Source organism: Botryllus schlosseri, chromosome 15, assembly GCF_051294905.1.
Source record: "Botryllus schlosseri isolate E-star chromosome 15, Bs_hap1, whole genome shotgun sequence".
NCBI classification, from domain to species: domain Eukaryota; kingdom Metazoa; phylum Chordata; class Ascidiacea; order Stolidobranchia; family Styelidae; genus Botryllus; species Botryllus schlosseri.
Window position 1 is genome coordinate 5,997,757 of NC_137250.1, and position 14,737 is coordinate 6,012,493.

The following is a 14,737-nucleotide window of genomic DNA, read 5'->3' on the forward strand; positions in this document are numbered from 1 at the left end:
AATTATTTCGTGAATTAGCATAAATCATAGAGTATTTTTTGAAAATTTAGGCAATTTTTTCAAAATTTTTTCGCGCTGGGCGCGAATTCAAGTAGTCATTTGTCTTTATTATTGGGTATTGTGCCATTACCGCGCCACGACCTACCAAGACATACAATCAAGTTTTTGGCCATATAAGACGCTACTCCAAGAAGTGTGCCAGAACGATCGGCAGCGAGAAAAGCTTGACCGAAAAGGTCTATGCCTTTATGCTGACCGAAGACTTCGTTATATATACAAAATACATATATAGGCTTAATTGTCCATAGGCGCCTAAATGACTGGCGCCGAATGTTGCTGTCTTTGCAATCTGAACCTCACAAGACAAATACCATCCCGCTGGTAAACATTTTATGTCAGTGAAGAAATACCAATTTGAAATCGTGTGCGTCTCTTAGTTTAGAACAGGGGTCACCAACCTTTTTGCAACCAAGGGCTACTTTCGGGTACTGATTGAAGCGACGGGCACCGATTTACTCCCACCGTTTACCCGTGTCAGACACAATTTCCGCTTTGATATTCATATAGCATTGGGCAGGTATCGCATAGCGGTAAGACTTCTAAGAGATTCTTTTAAATCAAAACATCTCATTTCAACCAGCTAGCCAGTAAGACTTTTTAGGAAATCACGAATTACTTCGCACAAAGTTTATATAAATTATATAAATTATATAACAACTGTAAGCTCAGATTTTAAAATAAATTTCGTCACACGTTATAGTGGACATCGTGTTATCTGTTTCTAAACCAGTCAGTGGGAGGCCTGGCATTGCATGCTATCAACTAGTGCGCTGTTCTCTGGTATGTAACTTACACTGCAACTCTGAGTGAGTGTTCCAGATGTGCATTAGTGAGGCGTGTTCTGTGTTTGTTATTTGATGAATGTCGTGTCCGCAAAGGCTGATTCACAACGATAAGTTGAACCAAACACGCTTGCAACCTTCATAGCTGCTGCGCATTCACCACTGTACTTTTCCGTGTCAACAAGGCTCCAAAAGTTTGCTGCAGCCTTGTGGGCTTTGAGGTAGAGGTGATTTTGCAGTTGTACAATTTTAATCTCTAACTGTTCAGCATCCAGACATGACAGATTTCCTTATACCTGACAGCAGCATCGAATACAGAAAGTTAGAAACATGGTACTATAAATTGCGTTGAGTGTAGACAAGCTGTGTCAAAAGTTGCAATACACATTGGGCATACTGCATCTGCTAGTACGTCACCGCCACTTGCTACCGGATAGTAATGTTGTTTACTACTTTGGCATTGTCCATGACGTCGAGCTACCATAACGGAACCCCCCACCCTTTCAAGAAGACCGTGGATGGCATGCCGTCATATCGCCTATTCTACGTCTTCGATATCTTGTTGTTCTACTACATGTTGGTATATTACTAATTGTAATTGGGGATATTTGATATCATCATTTTAAGTGTTTATAAATATGTATTGTCATTTCTAAGTCACAGCATGTTATAGTGTGATAATCTGACGAGTATTGGCAAATGCTGCTATTCGATCTATTTTTAGAACAGGCTCGCGGGCCACTCATCTGGTCCTCGCGGGCTACCTGGTGCCAGCGGGCACCAGGTTGGTGACCCCTGGTTTAGAAGCTCACGTTTGGGCGATTCTATATTTTTTGTTATAGCAGACTGGAAGTCACGAAATAGCATGTAACGAAGTCATATCAACGAGTCCGCCCGCCGAATATGTTTAATTATTATTTACGGGCCCTCCCGTTTTCAAGACACTTCACTCGGCTCTACCGGTGAATCTAATTACGTGAGTAGCGAGGACAATAAATTGATAGCATAATATATATGCAATCGCCGATCTGATTGACCGATTTTATCATAAATTATCGAAAATTTTCGCGCTTGGCGCTGCCTCACAATAAAGTACAGATGATTTCGTGACAAACGCGAACAACGTTATGGGGGGGGGGTCGTTTTACACCCTATGGGAGCCCAAGACCCACGTTTTTGGGGGCCTGAGGAGGCACTGTTTCGTTCCTGCCAATGGGTATACGCCCGAAGATGTTATTGATGTTATTGTTATTGAGTCGTCCTACCTTTCAAACACACCTCACTCAGCTCTACCGGCAAATCTGATTACGTGAGCAGAGAGAAGATAAAAATTGATTACAATATATATGCAATTCCCGATCATACTGACCGATTCAATCATGAATTCTAGAAATTTTCCGCGCTTCGCGCGCTTAGGCGCCAAAAGGCCATTCACTAAACAAACTCCCAACAATATGATAAATAGCGGTAAATAGGGTGTCGATGAAGGGGGGTCTGGGGGGCGAAGCCCCCTAGAAGTTCGGCCTATAACCCTATGGGGGGCCCAAGACCAAAGTTTTGGGGGGGGGGCCTGACGAAGTGCTGTTACGGCCCTGAGTATAATCTATATATAACAGGAATGGCCAACCTTTTCGGCTAAATGGGCACATGCATTTTACGAACGAGTGCGCGGTCCACTAGCCACGTCAAGCGGGTAAAATTTTCTAAGTTTATAAATAAACTAGGTGAGTATTGAGGGTCTATCTATTGTACACCACCCGCTAGGCTCAGTTTGCAAGGACACGACTATTCGGCGTCTGGAGTCTGGACACATCGATATCGAAGGTCTCCGATAATATGCGACATTCATTTGTGCCTACATTTCATCGTCGACGATTTTATGCGAGCGTAAACGCGAAAAAACTTTCTTCCGTAATTGCGAATACGGTTAGACTCAATCGGGGTAGGCTGCCAAGCAAGAAATCCTGTCACAATTAAACACGCGAAGCGTGAAGAAAAATTTCGCTACTATTTTAGTTTATTGTAATGTACGACGATTTATTGAAAATGTGACTGGACGCTGGATCTGCCAATGCGTCGGAACTGATATTTTAGTCATCAACATCCCAAGTGTCGCAGCCAGAATTGTAATTTTTGGTTGGCATTGCAAGTTCACAATCTGAGCAATTCATTTTTGACAATATAATAGGACATTACCTCGCGGGCCACGCAAACCCTTCTCGCGGGCCACATTTGCGGGCCACCCCTGATATAGACAGGACCATTCGATAATTTCAGAGCCGGAGCTGGAGCCGGAGCAGTGGTTATAATGCGGCTCCGGAGCTGGAGCCGGAGCTTATGTATGATAGGAGAGAGCTCCGGAGCCGGAGCTGGAGCAGTTTAAATTTACGGCTGCTCCAAAGCCCTGGTTTTATCACAGCATTTAAATACGTGCAATCTCCCATGCAAGCAGGAAATATGCCTGAAGAATGTGTGAAATTGAATATAACTTTGCAATGATATCTGCCAGGTGTAATAGCCTACTATCTGTTTGTCAATACTGACAGGCAGTTGATCATTATCTTGAGTTTTATAGTTTTTTGTTCTAGAAAGAACACTTATAATTTCATTTGATGACGTTGGTTGGAAATAGGAGAATTCCTCATAAACATCTCAGAATTTGTAATAACTCGTTATAACCGAATGATATTTTGCACTGATTCAAAGTATATCTAAATATTAATAGCGTCAGAACACCAGAACCCCTCAGAATGGTTTGGAAATGTCACATTCACTCGCTATACGACAGTCGCACTTTCCAGGATAAGAACACTACTTATCGTAAATATCGAAGTACAGTAATTTCCGTCCGTTTGAAATAGGAACATCCGTATATGTAAGCTATGTAATGTATGGCCTACATCTCCCTCACTACTACGTTTTATTTATTCTCTCTCTAGCGACGAAGATTACACTTGAACGGGTATCATTATACATATTACAACGTAACCGACGATAGTTTTATTTTATCGACAAAATGCAATCGCTAAATTCATTCCCTTTGCCTTTAGACTTTGATACTTCATCGTCTCGTAGATCTGTTAATTATACATTATGAAATGTCAGAAAGACTAAAAGTTGTTATACATAGAAAACGCGAACACATTTGTACGGGGTACGCAGTATTTATATAATTTGACAGAATTATCAAGACCTTGGTATGTGTTACAAAATGTTTGATGATGTTCCTTAGAAACAGTACCATGAAGCGCTCTACATCTACAAGTATTTAAAATTGCATCAACGAAGCATGTTCAATTGCATATAATTTACTTACGCTTCTACTGTGTTGCCGGTACGCATCTATCATGCCTCCAATCGCAGAAGAAGTCGGGCGGGCAGTGCCAGTCCCCCTCGCAGAAAATAATAGCTCGGACTTCAGCAAGCGCCATCGACATGATTACCAATGCCATGCAGGTCAATTTCATCTTGGTGGGATATTATTTCAGGCTCTGTAAAAGAAACATTGCATGGTACCTTTAATTTCACGGAAACGTGGAGAATAGCATCTTGTCATAAAAATGAGGAGAACTGAATTTCGATCGAAAATCCAGCATAATCGCGATTGGATGTTAATATTCAAGGGTACGAATACTGAATCTCTATAGTAGGGCGGGGTATAAACCCGAGCCGGATCGGATATCCCGCCGTATTTCATCATTTTGGCCGGAGCCTGTACACAGCCGGATCCGTACTTTCCACAAAAATATGACAGCCTTGCCCTTATCTACCCTCGAATCAATAGTTAAAGTGAAACGTTCGTGGAAATAACCACATGATATATCGAAGTTGGCATGATTACTTCAATTAAGGCAGTGGTTTTCAACCCGGGGGGCGTGACAGCAGCTGAAGGGGGCGCGAAGAAGCGGTCAACTGAAAAAATATTCCGTGCACTGCGCGATTTACCTCCAATTCACGCGTTTCTCTTTATATATAGACCAAATTTCATATTTTCAATTCTCTCATGAGTCTCATCAACAGTGATAACCTTCCGTGCCATCAAAAAATCTGTTTGGGTTGCTAGCATCCCTGTTGGATTTTGTGATATGACGATAAGGGGGGCGCGATATTTTTCACTATCATAAAGGGGGGCGTATCTAAAAAAAAAGTTGAGAATCACTGAATTAAGGCATGTATTTGATCTTTGATGAGTTTTTAATGTCCTGTTTCCATTGTTTCAATCAATATTCAATATCATCCTGTGAGTAGATAATTATTATTGGAGTTTTTCGGACCTGATACCGATCATTTCAAGAATCAGGCCTGAGAGTCGGACCGGGGTCGAACCAAAGCTTTAAAAAACAGGGTCGAAGCAGGACCGGAGAATTTGTCGATCCCCTCCACACTACTCTATAGCAATATACCATTTCCAATTTCACGTAAACTATTAAGACCATATAAAAAAGTAGATTAGTCCAGGGTTCACCAGAAATGGGCATGGACTTGGACATGCACACTGCACAGTTTAACAGGGGTATGGTGTCCAGCTATTTCATTGCGACTATGTCCTGGAATGCGGCCGTAGGCCGCATAAGTAATCGAAATGCGGCGGTGAATAGCAAAAAGGTTGGCCACCCCTGCTCTAGTACCATACTTGCAGAAGAACGGCTGGATACATTACATTTGGGGTTGATTTCAATTTTTTAAGATTCACCGGTCCGCCAAATATGTTTCGAAATTTTACTGGTCCGCGATGGTAAAACGGTTGAGAACCACTGGTATAGCCTACTAAACTGCGTTGAGTGCTACAAAAACAAGCTGTGTCAAAAGATGCAATACGTATAATTGGTATACAGATATTAAAAATCTGCTATTACTTCACGGCCATCTAACTCCGAATAGTAATATTGTTTACTACTTTGGCATTGTCCTGGACGTCGAGCTATCATAACGGAACCCCCCGCCCTTTCAAGAAGACCGTGAATGGCATTCCGTCATGTCGCCTGTATACCAGAGATGAGCATGGATTAGGATTAGGTTTTGAAAAAACAGGATTTGTGAAATTTTGTCGGATTTGGATTGGATTTGGATTAGACATTTTTTTCAGAACGGATTAGGATTTGGATTGGATTGACCAATTTTCTGGGAGATTGAAATGTCGTGTGGCGAATGGCGACAAACTTTATTCAGATCAGTTATTAATGTACTTATGGTTACTAAGTTATCTTGAATCAAGTGAATCGTTAGTTGTGAAATAAAATTCTCGAATCCCTCTGTTGCATAAATTAGTATTTTTACTGAATTTCCAGTTGGAATCGGATTAGGATTGGACATGGACTTGAATATGAAAAAGTTATGGATTAGGATTAGGATTTGGATTTGAAGGTTCGGATTTGGATTGGATTAGGACATAGAAATTTCAAATCCGCTCATCTCTGCTGTATACAGGCAATGCGCCGTATCTTCAATTTCTGGTGATTCTATCACATACATCTATATATCTCTAATTGAAATTGAGGATATTTTTTAAGTGTTCATAAATGTAAGTTACATGTTCGTAGTGCATTTTAAACAAGAATAGCTGAATCAATCAATCAATATATTTTAAAGATCACTGGTAATAATCTGACAAATATTGGTAAATGCTGCTATTCCACCTATTTTGAGAACGGGCTCGCGGGCTACTCATCTAGTCCTCGCGGGCTACCTGGGGCCCGCGGGCACCTGGTTGGCTACCCCTGCGCTAGACAATGGAGACCGATTTAGCGCAACGCGGACTGTCGCTCGAAGACGACCACGACCGCCCACGCTGTATGCGCTTAACACGAGCACAAAACTGTTTCTCTTGGTGTTCTTTTGTTTCCTGTTTTCTATTGCCCTTTTTATTTAATTGAAAAGTCGATATATAATATCGAAGCGTGAAAATTTTTCAAGTCGAGGTATTAATTATGTCAACTATATTGATAATGTACTTGGATGTTCTACATTTAATGTATTATGCTCTCTGGGCCAAGTGGGTGATCTGAATTGCCTGTAGGGCTGATGGAAGTAATCCCTTAGAAAATTTTAGGGCATATAATATTACAAGTTTCTATTGTACATCCGTGTTCATGCCACGCGGAAAATGCTATTCATGTCATGCCAGCATCACATCCATCCAAGTCGGACGATTTATTAAAATAACCAAATATAGTGGTATATCACAAACAAAATCGTTGTTTACGTAAAGTTATCTCAGTCGGAGTTTGGTGTCATGGATTTATCCACAGTGTCTTCCGATTATTGAGTGAAGGCGATGCTTTGATGATCATAAACCGGTTTACGCGGCTTCTCTCGTCGATTGCATGACTCTGGACAAGGCACACCGCCGCATCTGCACCGTACCAAGAATTGAGAGCTATACTCTTTTTCGATATCAGGAATTCGCACGTTATTGGCACCACAGGAAATTAAAAATCTATAAAGGTGTCGGAAAGTGGAGAGACATTTACTTCTATATTGGAGTCACCAGCACACAAGTGCGGATACCTTGCCAATAAGAAGTGACTCTTTGAACCAAAATTGTTCATTTCGTCTAGAGATATGACTCGGCGCTTGACTCGAAGCGCGAAAACAATTTCTAGTTAAGCTCAGCTTCACGATCCCCTTCAGATGCTTTCATGACCCCAAGGGCGACGCGTCCCCCTGGTTGTGACCCACTGACTTAAAATTATCATGGTGGAATATACTAAGAAAAAGTTTAATCAAGTCCCTGCCTGCATTAATTCGATTTTTAGTACGCATTTTATCAATATTTTTAATAAGTTTCTTTAGACTCTCGCGGGCCGCACAGAACGGTGCAAATACAACGGACCTATAAATATTGGATGTTCGTTGGTATCTACGCTGATAAGTTTCATATTTTTAAATACTGCAGCAGTCACATATACGTTCCCTAAATTGAATGTCTTATCAAATCCGAGTACCGCCTTACCCGTTAAACATTGATTTTTGATATCCAAAATTTGTTCGTTGCTATACAAAATAACGTTTGGAGGATTGTCTTTCGAATGAATGATTTTTTTTACGAAATTGGATGTCTGTGCCATATTTATGACTTGGAGCATTTCGTCGGCAAACCCTCCCTTAGCCGGAATCTTGATATCATGATGCTGATGTCCATCGTTTTTCCTGTATTTCGTTTGGTGTATTTGGTGGGGGTTTCGTGGCATGTTGGTGATGTCTGACGCTTCTGTTTGTAAATTTGTGTAAAGTCTTTTGGCGGGAATGTATGAGCATTTCTTTTTAATTTCATCCATAACGTTGGGATTCGTTCTAATATATGTTTGCTTATTTGAACGACTGTTTCCGTGACTTGTGCATTCTTCAGGTTCGCCTTTGTATTCAACAAGAGCTACTGGCAGCGCAGAATCGTCCTCAATCCATGTAATTCTTTTTTCAAGTTTGTTACCTTTTAGGGTAGCGTAGTACCTTCCAATTTTGATGATATCTTGAGGGATTGGTTGAGGAGAAAGCTCCTGGTATCCTACGGAGTTGGTTTCTTGGATCTTTCTTCTAATACAATACGCTCCGTCTTTTATTTTAGGGGTGTAGACAAGGGTATATTTATCCTCCGACTTGACAAAGAGGGAGTATGATCGCATCGTCTTATGCCATACTCCCATGTCGTCCCAAAATACGCGTAGCATGTTCGCCTTTTTTTTTTTTATGTTAATTGAGTTGTCTACTAAAAAGTAGATGTTACTTTTCCTGCCAATTGGGATACTGTTGTTCGGTGATCGACAGTTCTGCAGAAGGCGTAGCACTTCGCTGATCCCCATGTATTGCCCGAATACCAACTCGTTACCCCCCATGGGCAAGTTTTTCGATGAACCGGACCCTTCTGTACTTAGTATTTCATCATCGTTATTACTTTTTGATGAATCAGAGTTGTCCACCTGGTCGATTGAATCTTGTTGGGCAACCTCCGATTGTATTTGATCATCAATTATGATGGGTGGGTCCAAATGATCCGTGTTTGCGATGAAATCAATATTCGATTCTGCTTTCGTGGCAGAAGTCGTTGCTAAGTTGTCCATCGAATCGATGGAGGAGTTGTGCACCGAATCGCTTGAATCTTGTTGGGCAACTTCCGGTTGTTTCTGATGATCAATTATTGGGGGTGGGTCCAAGTGATCCGTGTTTCCGGTCAAATCAATATTGAATTCTGTTCTCTTGTCAAAGATCGGTATTATGTGATTTGGCCGAAACGGTGCGAAATCTGAAGGGACAGTCATCTGCGTCCACATTAAAGTTATTGAGCTAAATTTGGAACTTTTGACCCCTCGTCCACAACATTTTCTAGAAAATGGCTCGCTCAAATATTCGTTGACCCTTGCTGGGGGATAATAAGAATGTATTGGCATGCGGATGGCAGCGTTTAGGGCATAAAAATGCAAAAGCTCAGAATAGGTTCCCGGTTGGCAAGATTTTTTAACCAGTCTCGTGTATTCAGTCGTGATCACACGAGGGTCCCCAATCAGATCTACGAATGACTTATGACTCTCGTCATAGATTTTTCTGTTTTCAATAATCTCGAGCGATGTCAGTAGCCTGAGCCGCAAATGGTATCGCTCTGTACCGTACAACGCTACAGACACTGCTCGGTAAAAGCAATTGCCGTCTCCAGCGACAGCCACAGCTATCGCACTACGAAGAATCGCTCTGTACCGTACAACGCTACAGACACTGCTCGGTAAAAGCAATTGCCGTCTCCAGCGACAGCCACAGCTATCGCACTACGAAGAACCATTGGGTGATATAGTTCAAGTATTTTCATGGCGACTCTATCAACAGGAATGCTCTGGCGGTCTACTGAAGCAGCAACGGGCTCCGGTACCGAATATAATTCAAGAAGATGTCTGATAGATTTCAAATACTTCGGTGATCGCGTCAAATATTCCAATGCCATTTCGTAATTGAAATTCCCATCTTTGACAATACATGCTGGGCAAAGATATATCAACTTGCTCCATTTTTGCAAGTCGACTATTTTGGTGCACGTAGAATGGACCCATAAATTGCAATTCTCACATTCAATGCATTCGTCCATGCATTGATTTGTGCATACGACACATCGCGTACTTCGGGCGTGAACATTCATCCCAGAATTCAGATTACAGATATGTCGAAAATTATCGTAGAGATCTATTAGCGTGAAAGGGTAGATTGAACACCGATATCTCGAATTATTTCAATAAAATATTTTTTAACGTATGCTCTGATTGCGCGCCCGAGTAAGCCTACTTACTTCCCGCACCTGGAAAATCACTTCGACTTCGTCGATCATGGTAGCCATATATCCACGAAATCAGAAACTCAGATTACAAGGATATATCCAACTGTCATCCAATTCCAAAATTATCTGCTTGCATAAGAAGAATAGCGAAGCATTGTGTCGTCATCCCAGTTGTGACGCAAGAAATAACTTGACTGCACCATTCGCAAGATTGGGTAATAACGTTGAATTGATCAGTCAGAACAAGAAAGGGTAAGGCAAGGGTATTGTGTCGTCATTTGAATGTTACGTATAACGGTGGCCATTTTGTTTTTGAAGCTGCGGCTATCTGTCTGTCTGACTGACTGAAGGAAAGTCAGCACAATCCGTGAAAAAAACACTATATACATTTAACAGTTTAATATGATGGCAACAATCACATATAGCAAGAAAGGAGCACAGCAAGAATATGGGTACAATAAAAATGACATAGGTAGGCCTAGTTGTAATATGAATTCTGGGCTGAGTGTGCTTGCTTTTACAGCGGCCTTTCGCGCCTCTTCAGTCTTCACATACAGAAAGGGATCTCGTCTGTTGTCGTTCCATTAAGTTTATCACCTGTAAATTTTAAAACATAGCAATTTCGCATCGTCACCCAATACCATAGATATGTATATTGTAAGGTATAAGTTCGTATATTGTACCTACAGTGCGGCGACATTGCGACGAATTATCAACATTGCGCAGGCATTGTCGACATTGCGCTGGTATTATCGACATTGCGGCAACATCGACATTGCTATCGGTCAAGTAAAATATCAAGCATAGCATACTCACCCAATTAAACATGAGACATATCTACTAAAAAGTATTTTAAATATGTCTATTGTAAGTTATAAGTTCTTATTTTGTATCTACAGTGCGCCGGCATTGTCGACATTGCGCTGGTATTATCGACATTGCTATCTGTCAAGTATAATATCAGTTATTATTATTATTATTATTATTGGATACGGCAGTGGTGCTTTTAGCCAGGTTAAGGCCTTGTGCTCCACGACATTGCAATTACACGGACAGTACACAATGAATTTCATTTTTTCGGGTCTCTGACGTTCTTCCACTCTCGCTTCATCGGCGTATCTTTGCTTCACTTTCTCATTCTTCTTGCACTCTCACAGTCTCTTTCACGCACACTTCATCAGTTGATAATCGTCTCTGTTGCTACCGAATTACAGCTCGGCTGACTGTAGCTGGGCTTTTAATGTCACTGACCAGCAGTGAGGTCGGCGATGAGGAGCCCATAGAACCTCCGACACATAGTAATTGGTCCGAACCGGGATTCGAACCACCACCATTGGTGTCGTGACGCAGGCGCTTAACCCACTGCGCCACTCGCTTCCCCTATAATATCAGTTATAATTATTTGAATATAAGTATATTGCACGGTATAAGTTCGTATATTGCACCTACATTGCGCCGACATTACCGACATTGCGCCGACATTGCCGACATTGCGCCGACATTGCCGACATTGCGCCGACATTGCCGACATTGCCGACATTGACAAAGTAGATGGACCCTATATTCCATGTGTTGTTCACTACTTACCAGAGATGAGCGGATTTGAAATTTCCATGTCCTAATCCAATCCAAATCCGAACCTTCAAATCCAAATCCAAATCCTAATCCATAACTTTTTCATATTCAAGTCCATGTCGAATCCTAATCCGATTCCAACTGGAAATTCAGAAAAAATACTAATTCATGCAATAGAGGAATTCGAAAATTTTCTTTCACAACCAACAATTCACTTGATTCAAAATAACTTAGTATCCATGAGTACATTATTAACTGATCTGAATAAAGTTTGTCGCCATTCGCCACACGACATTTCAATCTCCCAGAAAATAGGTGAATCCAATCCAAATCCTAATCCGTTCTGAAAAAAATGTCTAATCCAAATCCAATCCAAATCCGACAAAATTTCACAAATCCTGTTTTTTCAAAACCTAATCCTAATCCATGCTCATCTCTGCTACTTACTGTACTTACCTAACCAGACGCTGCTTGTGATGTCACAGTTGTGCGTTGGTTGTTTACTACGAATCTCAGAAAAAGCAGTCACCTAATGTAACCTATTACAGGTCGCCTTGTCCGCCATTAACAAATGGTCAGCTGAGCATGCGGTGCTGATATTTCTAGTTTCCCCGAGCAATATTATGCATCCTGAACTAATTTTCTAACTTATCAGCCTTATCCGTGACAACGAATGTAACCAGCGAGACTGGCCGTACAGCTATTGCCTTATAATATAATATGGCTACGGTGTACCACATTAGCTACGATTTTCAGTTATTTCTTGTACCCTACTAAGCTTAAATTGATACTAGGGCCAACAATTTCGGTATGACAGACCCCAGTCTCGCAAACGAGGTTCAATCAGGTCAAATCACCTCTAGAATGATATATCAGTAACATTCAGTTCTACGTATACATTGGCTGCAGCGATTTTGAAGCTAATCAATTTTGCCAGTAGCCCGGTAAACTGCAGTAACGAGTAACTGTCAGTAATTTTGCGAAGAAATTCTGGTAACTTACTTTACAGCTATATTAAGGTAATATTACATATCAAAATGTAAAATGACAAGCTACGCACAGTAATTGGCTGCGACCGGTAATTCGTGGTAAAATTTACAGAAATTTCCCAGTAAATCTACCAGATTTTTTACAGTGTACAATTGAATAAAAAAAGACCGATCATACGAATACAACCAGAATGAATTAATTCAAATTTGTGAGTTGCAGTGATATAATCAAGTAAGTGAAAACTAGATTTTTAACACTTGGTAATGTTGTGAATAATTCTTTTGAGTATGGTAAGATGTTAAAATGTCGCTTTGACAAACGAAAAGCCGGATCGCGAATAGAGTTGTAATGTATCATTACTTGTTTCAAATCAATGTGCGTATAATATCGAAATGGGACTGTGGGAAAGTTGGTAGTCATGTTTGTCAATCCTATTTCAATTCACACTACAGCAAGTCAAAATATTTCGTTTCGGATTACCTCAATTTACCTATAGAACATCTCGCGAATGGATTCCGACGCCGCACTATAACATTTTTTGATAATAAGGACTCAAGGATTTTCAATCAACAATACCTGGATTTTTTGGTAATGCTAGAGTTAGCAAATGATAAGTTGCGTGTTTTTGTTAAGCGTTTGATTTCTCAGAAATAAATACAATTATTGTATGTGCAATTTAGGGTTGTTCAAAAAAATCTTTCTTTTCCAAATCTCACTCGCCTACTGACTAAATCGTCAGGTTGTCCAAGAAAACGATGCACACCAAATTTGACTCAATTTCAACCAGTAACGGCCGTGCAATCTTGAATTGAAATTTTTAAATTATAATAAAAATTTAAAAATAAAAATTCTCAAATTTTTCTGTCAACCCCATGAAATATTTGAGCTGTCTTCAAAGACGATGCAAAATAACTTTGAGTCAATTCCGACTTATAGAAGCGGAGTTATTCGAGTTTTTCGTTGATAATTCTCAGATTAACCTTGATCCGGCGATTATCAACGAAAAACTCGAATAACTCCGCTTCTATAAGTCGGAATTGACTCAAATTTGTTTTGCATCGTCTTTGAAGACAGCTCAACAATTTCATGGGGTTGACAGAAAAATTTGAGAATTTTTATTTATTTATTTATAATATTAATTTAAAAATTTCAATTCAAGATTGCACGGCCGTTACTGGTTGGAATTGAGTCAAATTTGGTGTGCATCGTTTTCTTGGATAACCTGACGATTTAGTCATTAGGCGAGTGAGATTTGGTAAAAAAAGTTTTTTTTGAACAACCCTAATGTGCATACTTGCGATTTCTTGATTCTTGTTTAGTTAGTTGGTATTGATTCTATAGGTGTGAAACAGCGGCGTGGAATGTGTGAATAATTCGACGCGACTGAAGTTGGAGTCAGTAATATTCAGGTTACGTTCGAATCAACAGATCGCGGTAAATGGATTTCTCGAAGGATTAGAGTTGTACCGGATCAACACATTCAAATACGAATCATCTTGATTTGTGTAGTGAGTTTCATTTCAAGTTGACAAATGGACACATTGCTTGAATATTCTCATGATTCTTATCGTGCAACTAAGTCAACCCCTGTTCCGAAGTGCCCAAACATATAGCGACCACGGGAAAGTACCAAATTCTCGGTTTTCGAATCACCGTCTGCGACGGTTCTGTGACAAACTAATTATGTCTGTAAAACCAAATCATGAGCGATTACTATACTGTCTGAAGCATTACCCTGTGAGCGGTCGTAGGGTTTGAAAATTATTTCACACCTTTTCGAATAAGCGTTCACTTCACAAAGGATTAGGGTTAGAGCAGAAATAAGTGACAATTTGTCGCTATTCAAGTTACCGACACTGACGGTCTGTTATTCGTTACTTATTAAATCTTACGAGTAAAATCAAGTTCTGTGACAAACTGCTTCCGAAAATTTCACCGCGTGAGCGATCGATGTCTGTAACACCAAGTCGCGAAAGATGGCTATGTCCGAGACATTATGTTGTCAGCGATTGCGGGGTTTCGCAAACTATTTCACACCTACTTGGAGTGTCAACACGTGGACGCGGTTATTGTT

General features: G+C 40.5%; 2 long non-coding RNA genes across 2 annotated transcripts; both read right to left on the bottom strand.

Annotated features, from left to right (window-relative positions):
• Positions 1–3,819: 3,819 nt before the first annotated feature.
• Positions 3,820–4,334, bottom strand: LOC145456669 (uncharacterized). Its single transcript, XR_013920679.1, has 2 exons — positions 4,159–4,334; positions 3,820–3,919 (listed from the first exon to the last, which is right to left on the bottom strand). It is a non-coding gene; the product is annotated as an uncharacterized LOC145456669 (long non-coding RNA).
• A 6,148-nt stretch (positions 4,335–10,482) lies between these two features.
• Positions 10,483–13,530, bottom strand: LOC145457648 (uncharacterized). The gene is made up of 2 exons (XR_013920949.1): positions 11,544–13,530; positions 10,483–10,781 (listed from the first exon to the last, which is right to left on the bottom strand). It is a non-coding gene; the product is annotated as an uncharacterized LOC145457648 (long non-coding RNA).
• Between the last annotated feature and the right edge of the window lie 1,207 nt (positions 13,531–14,737).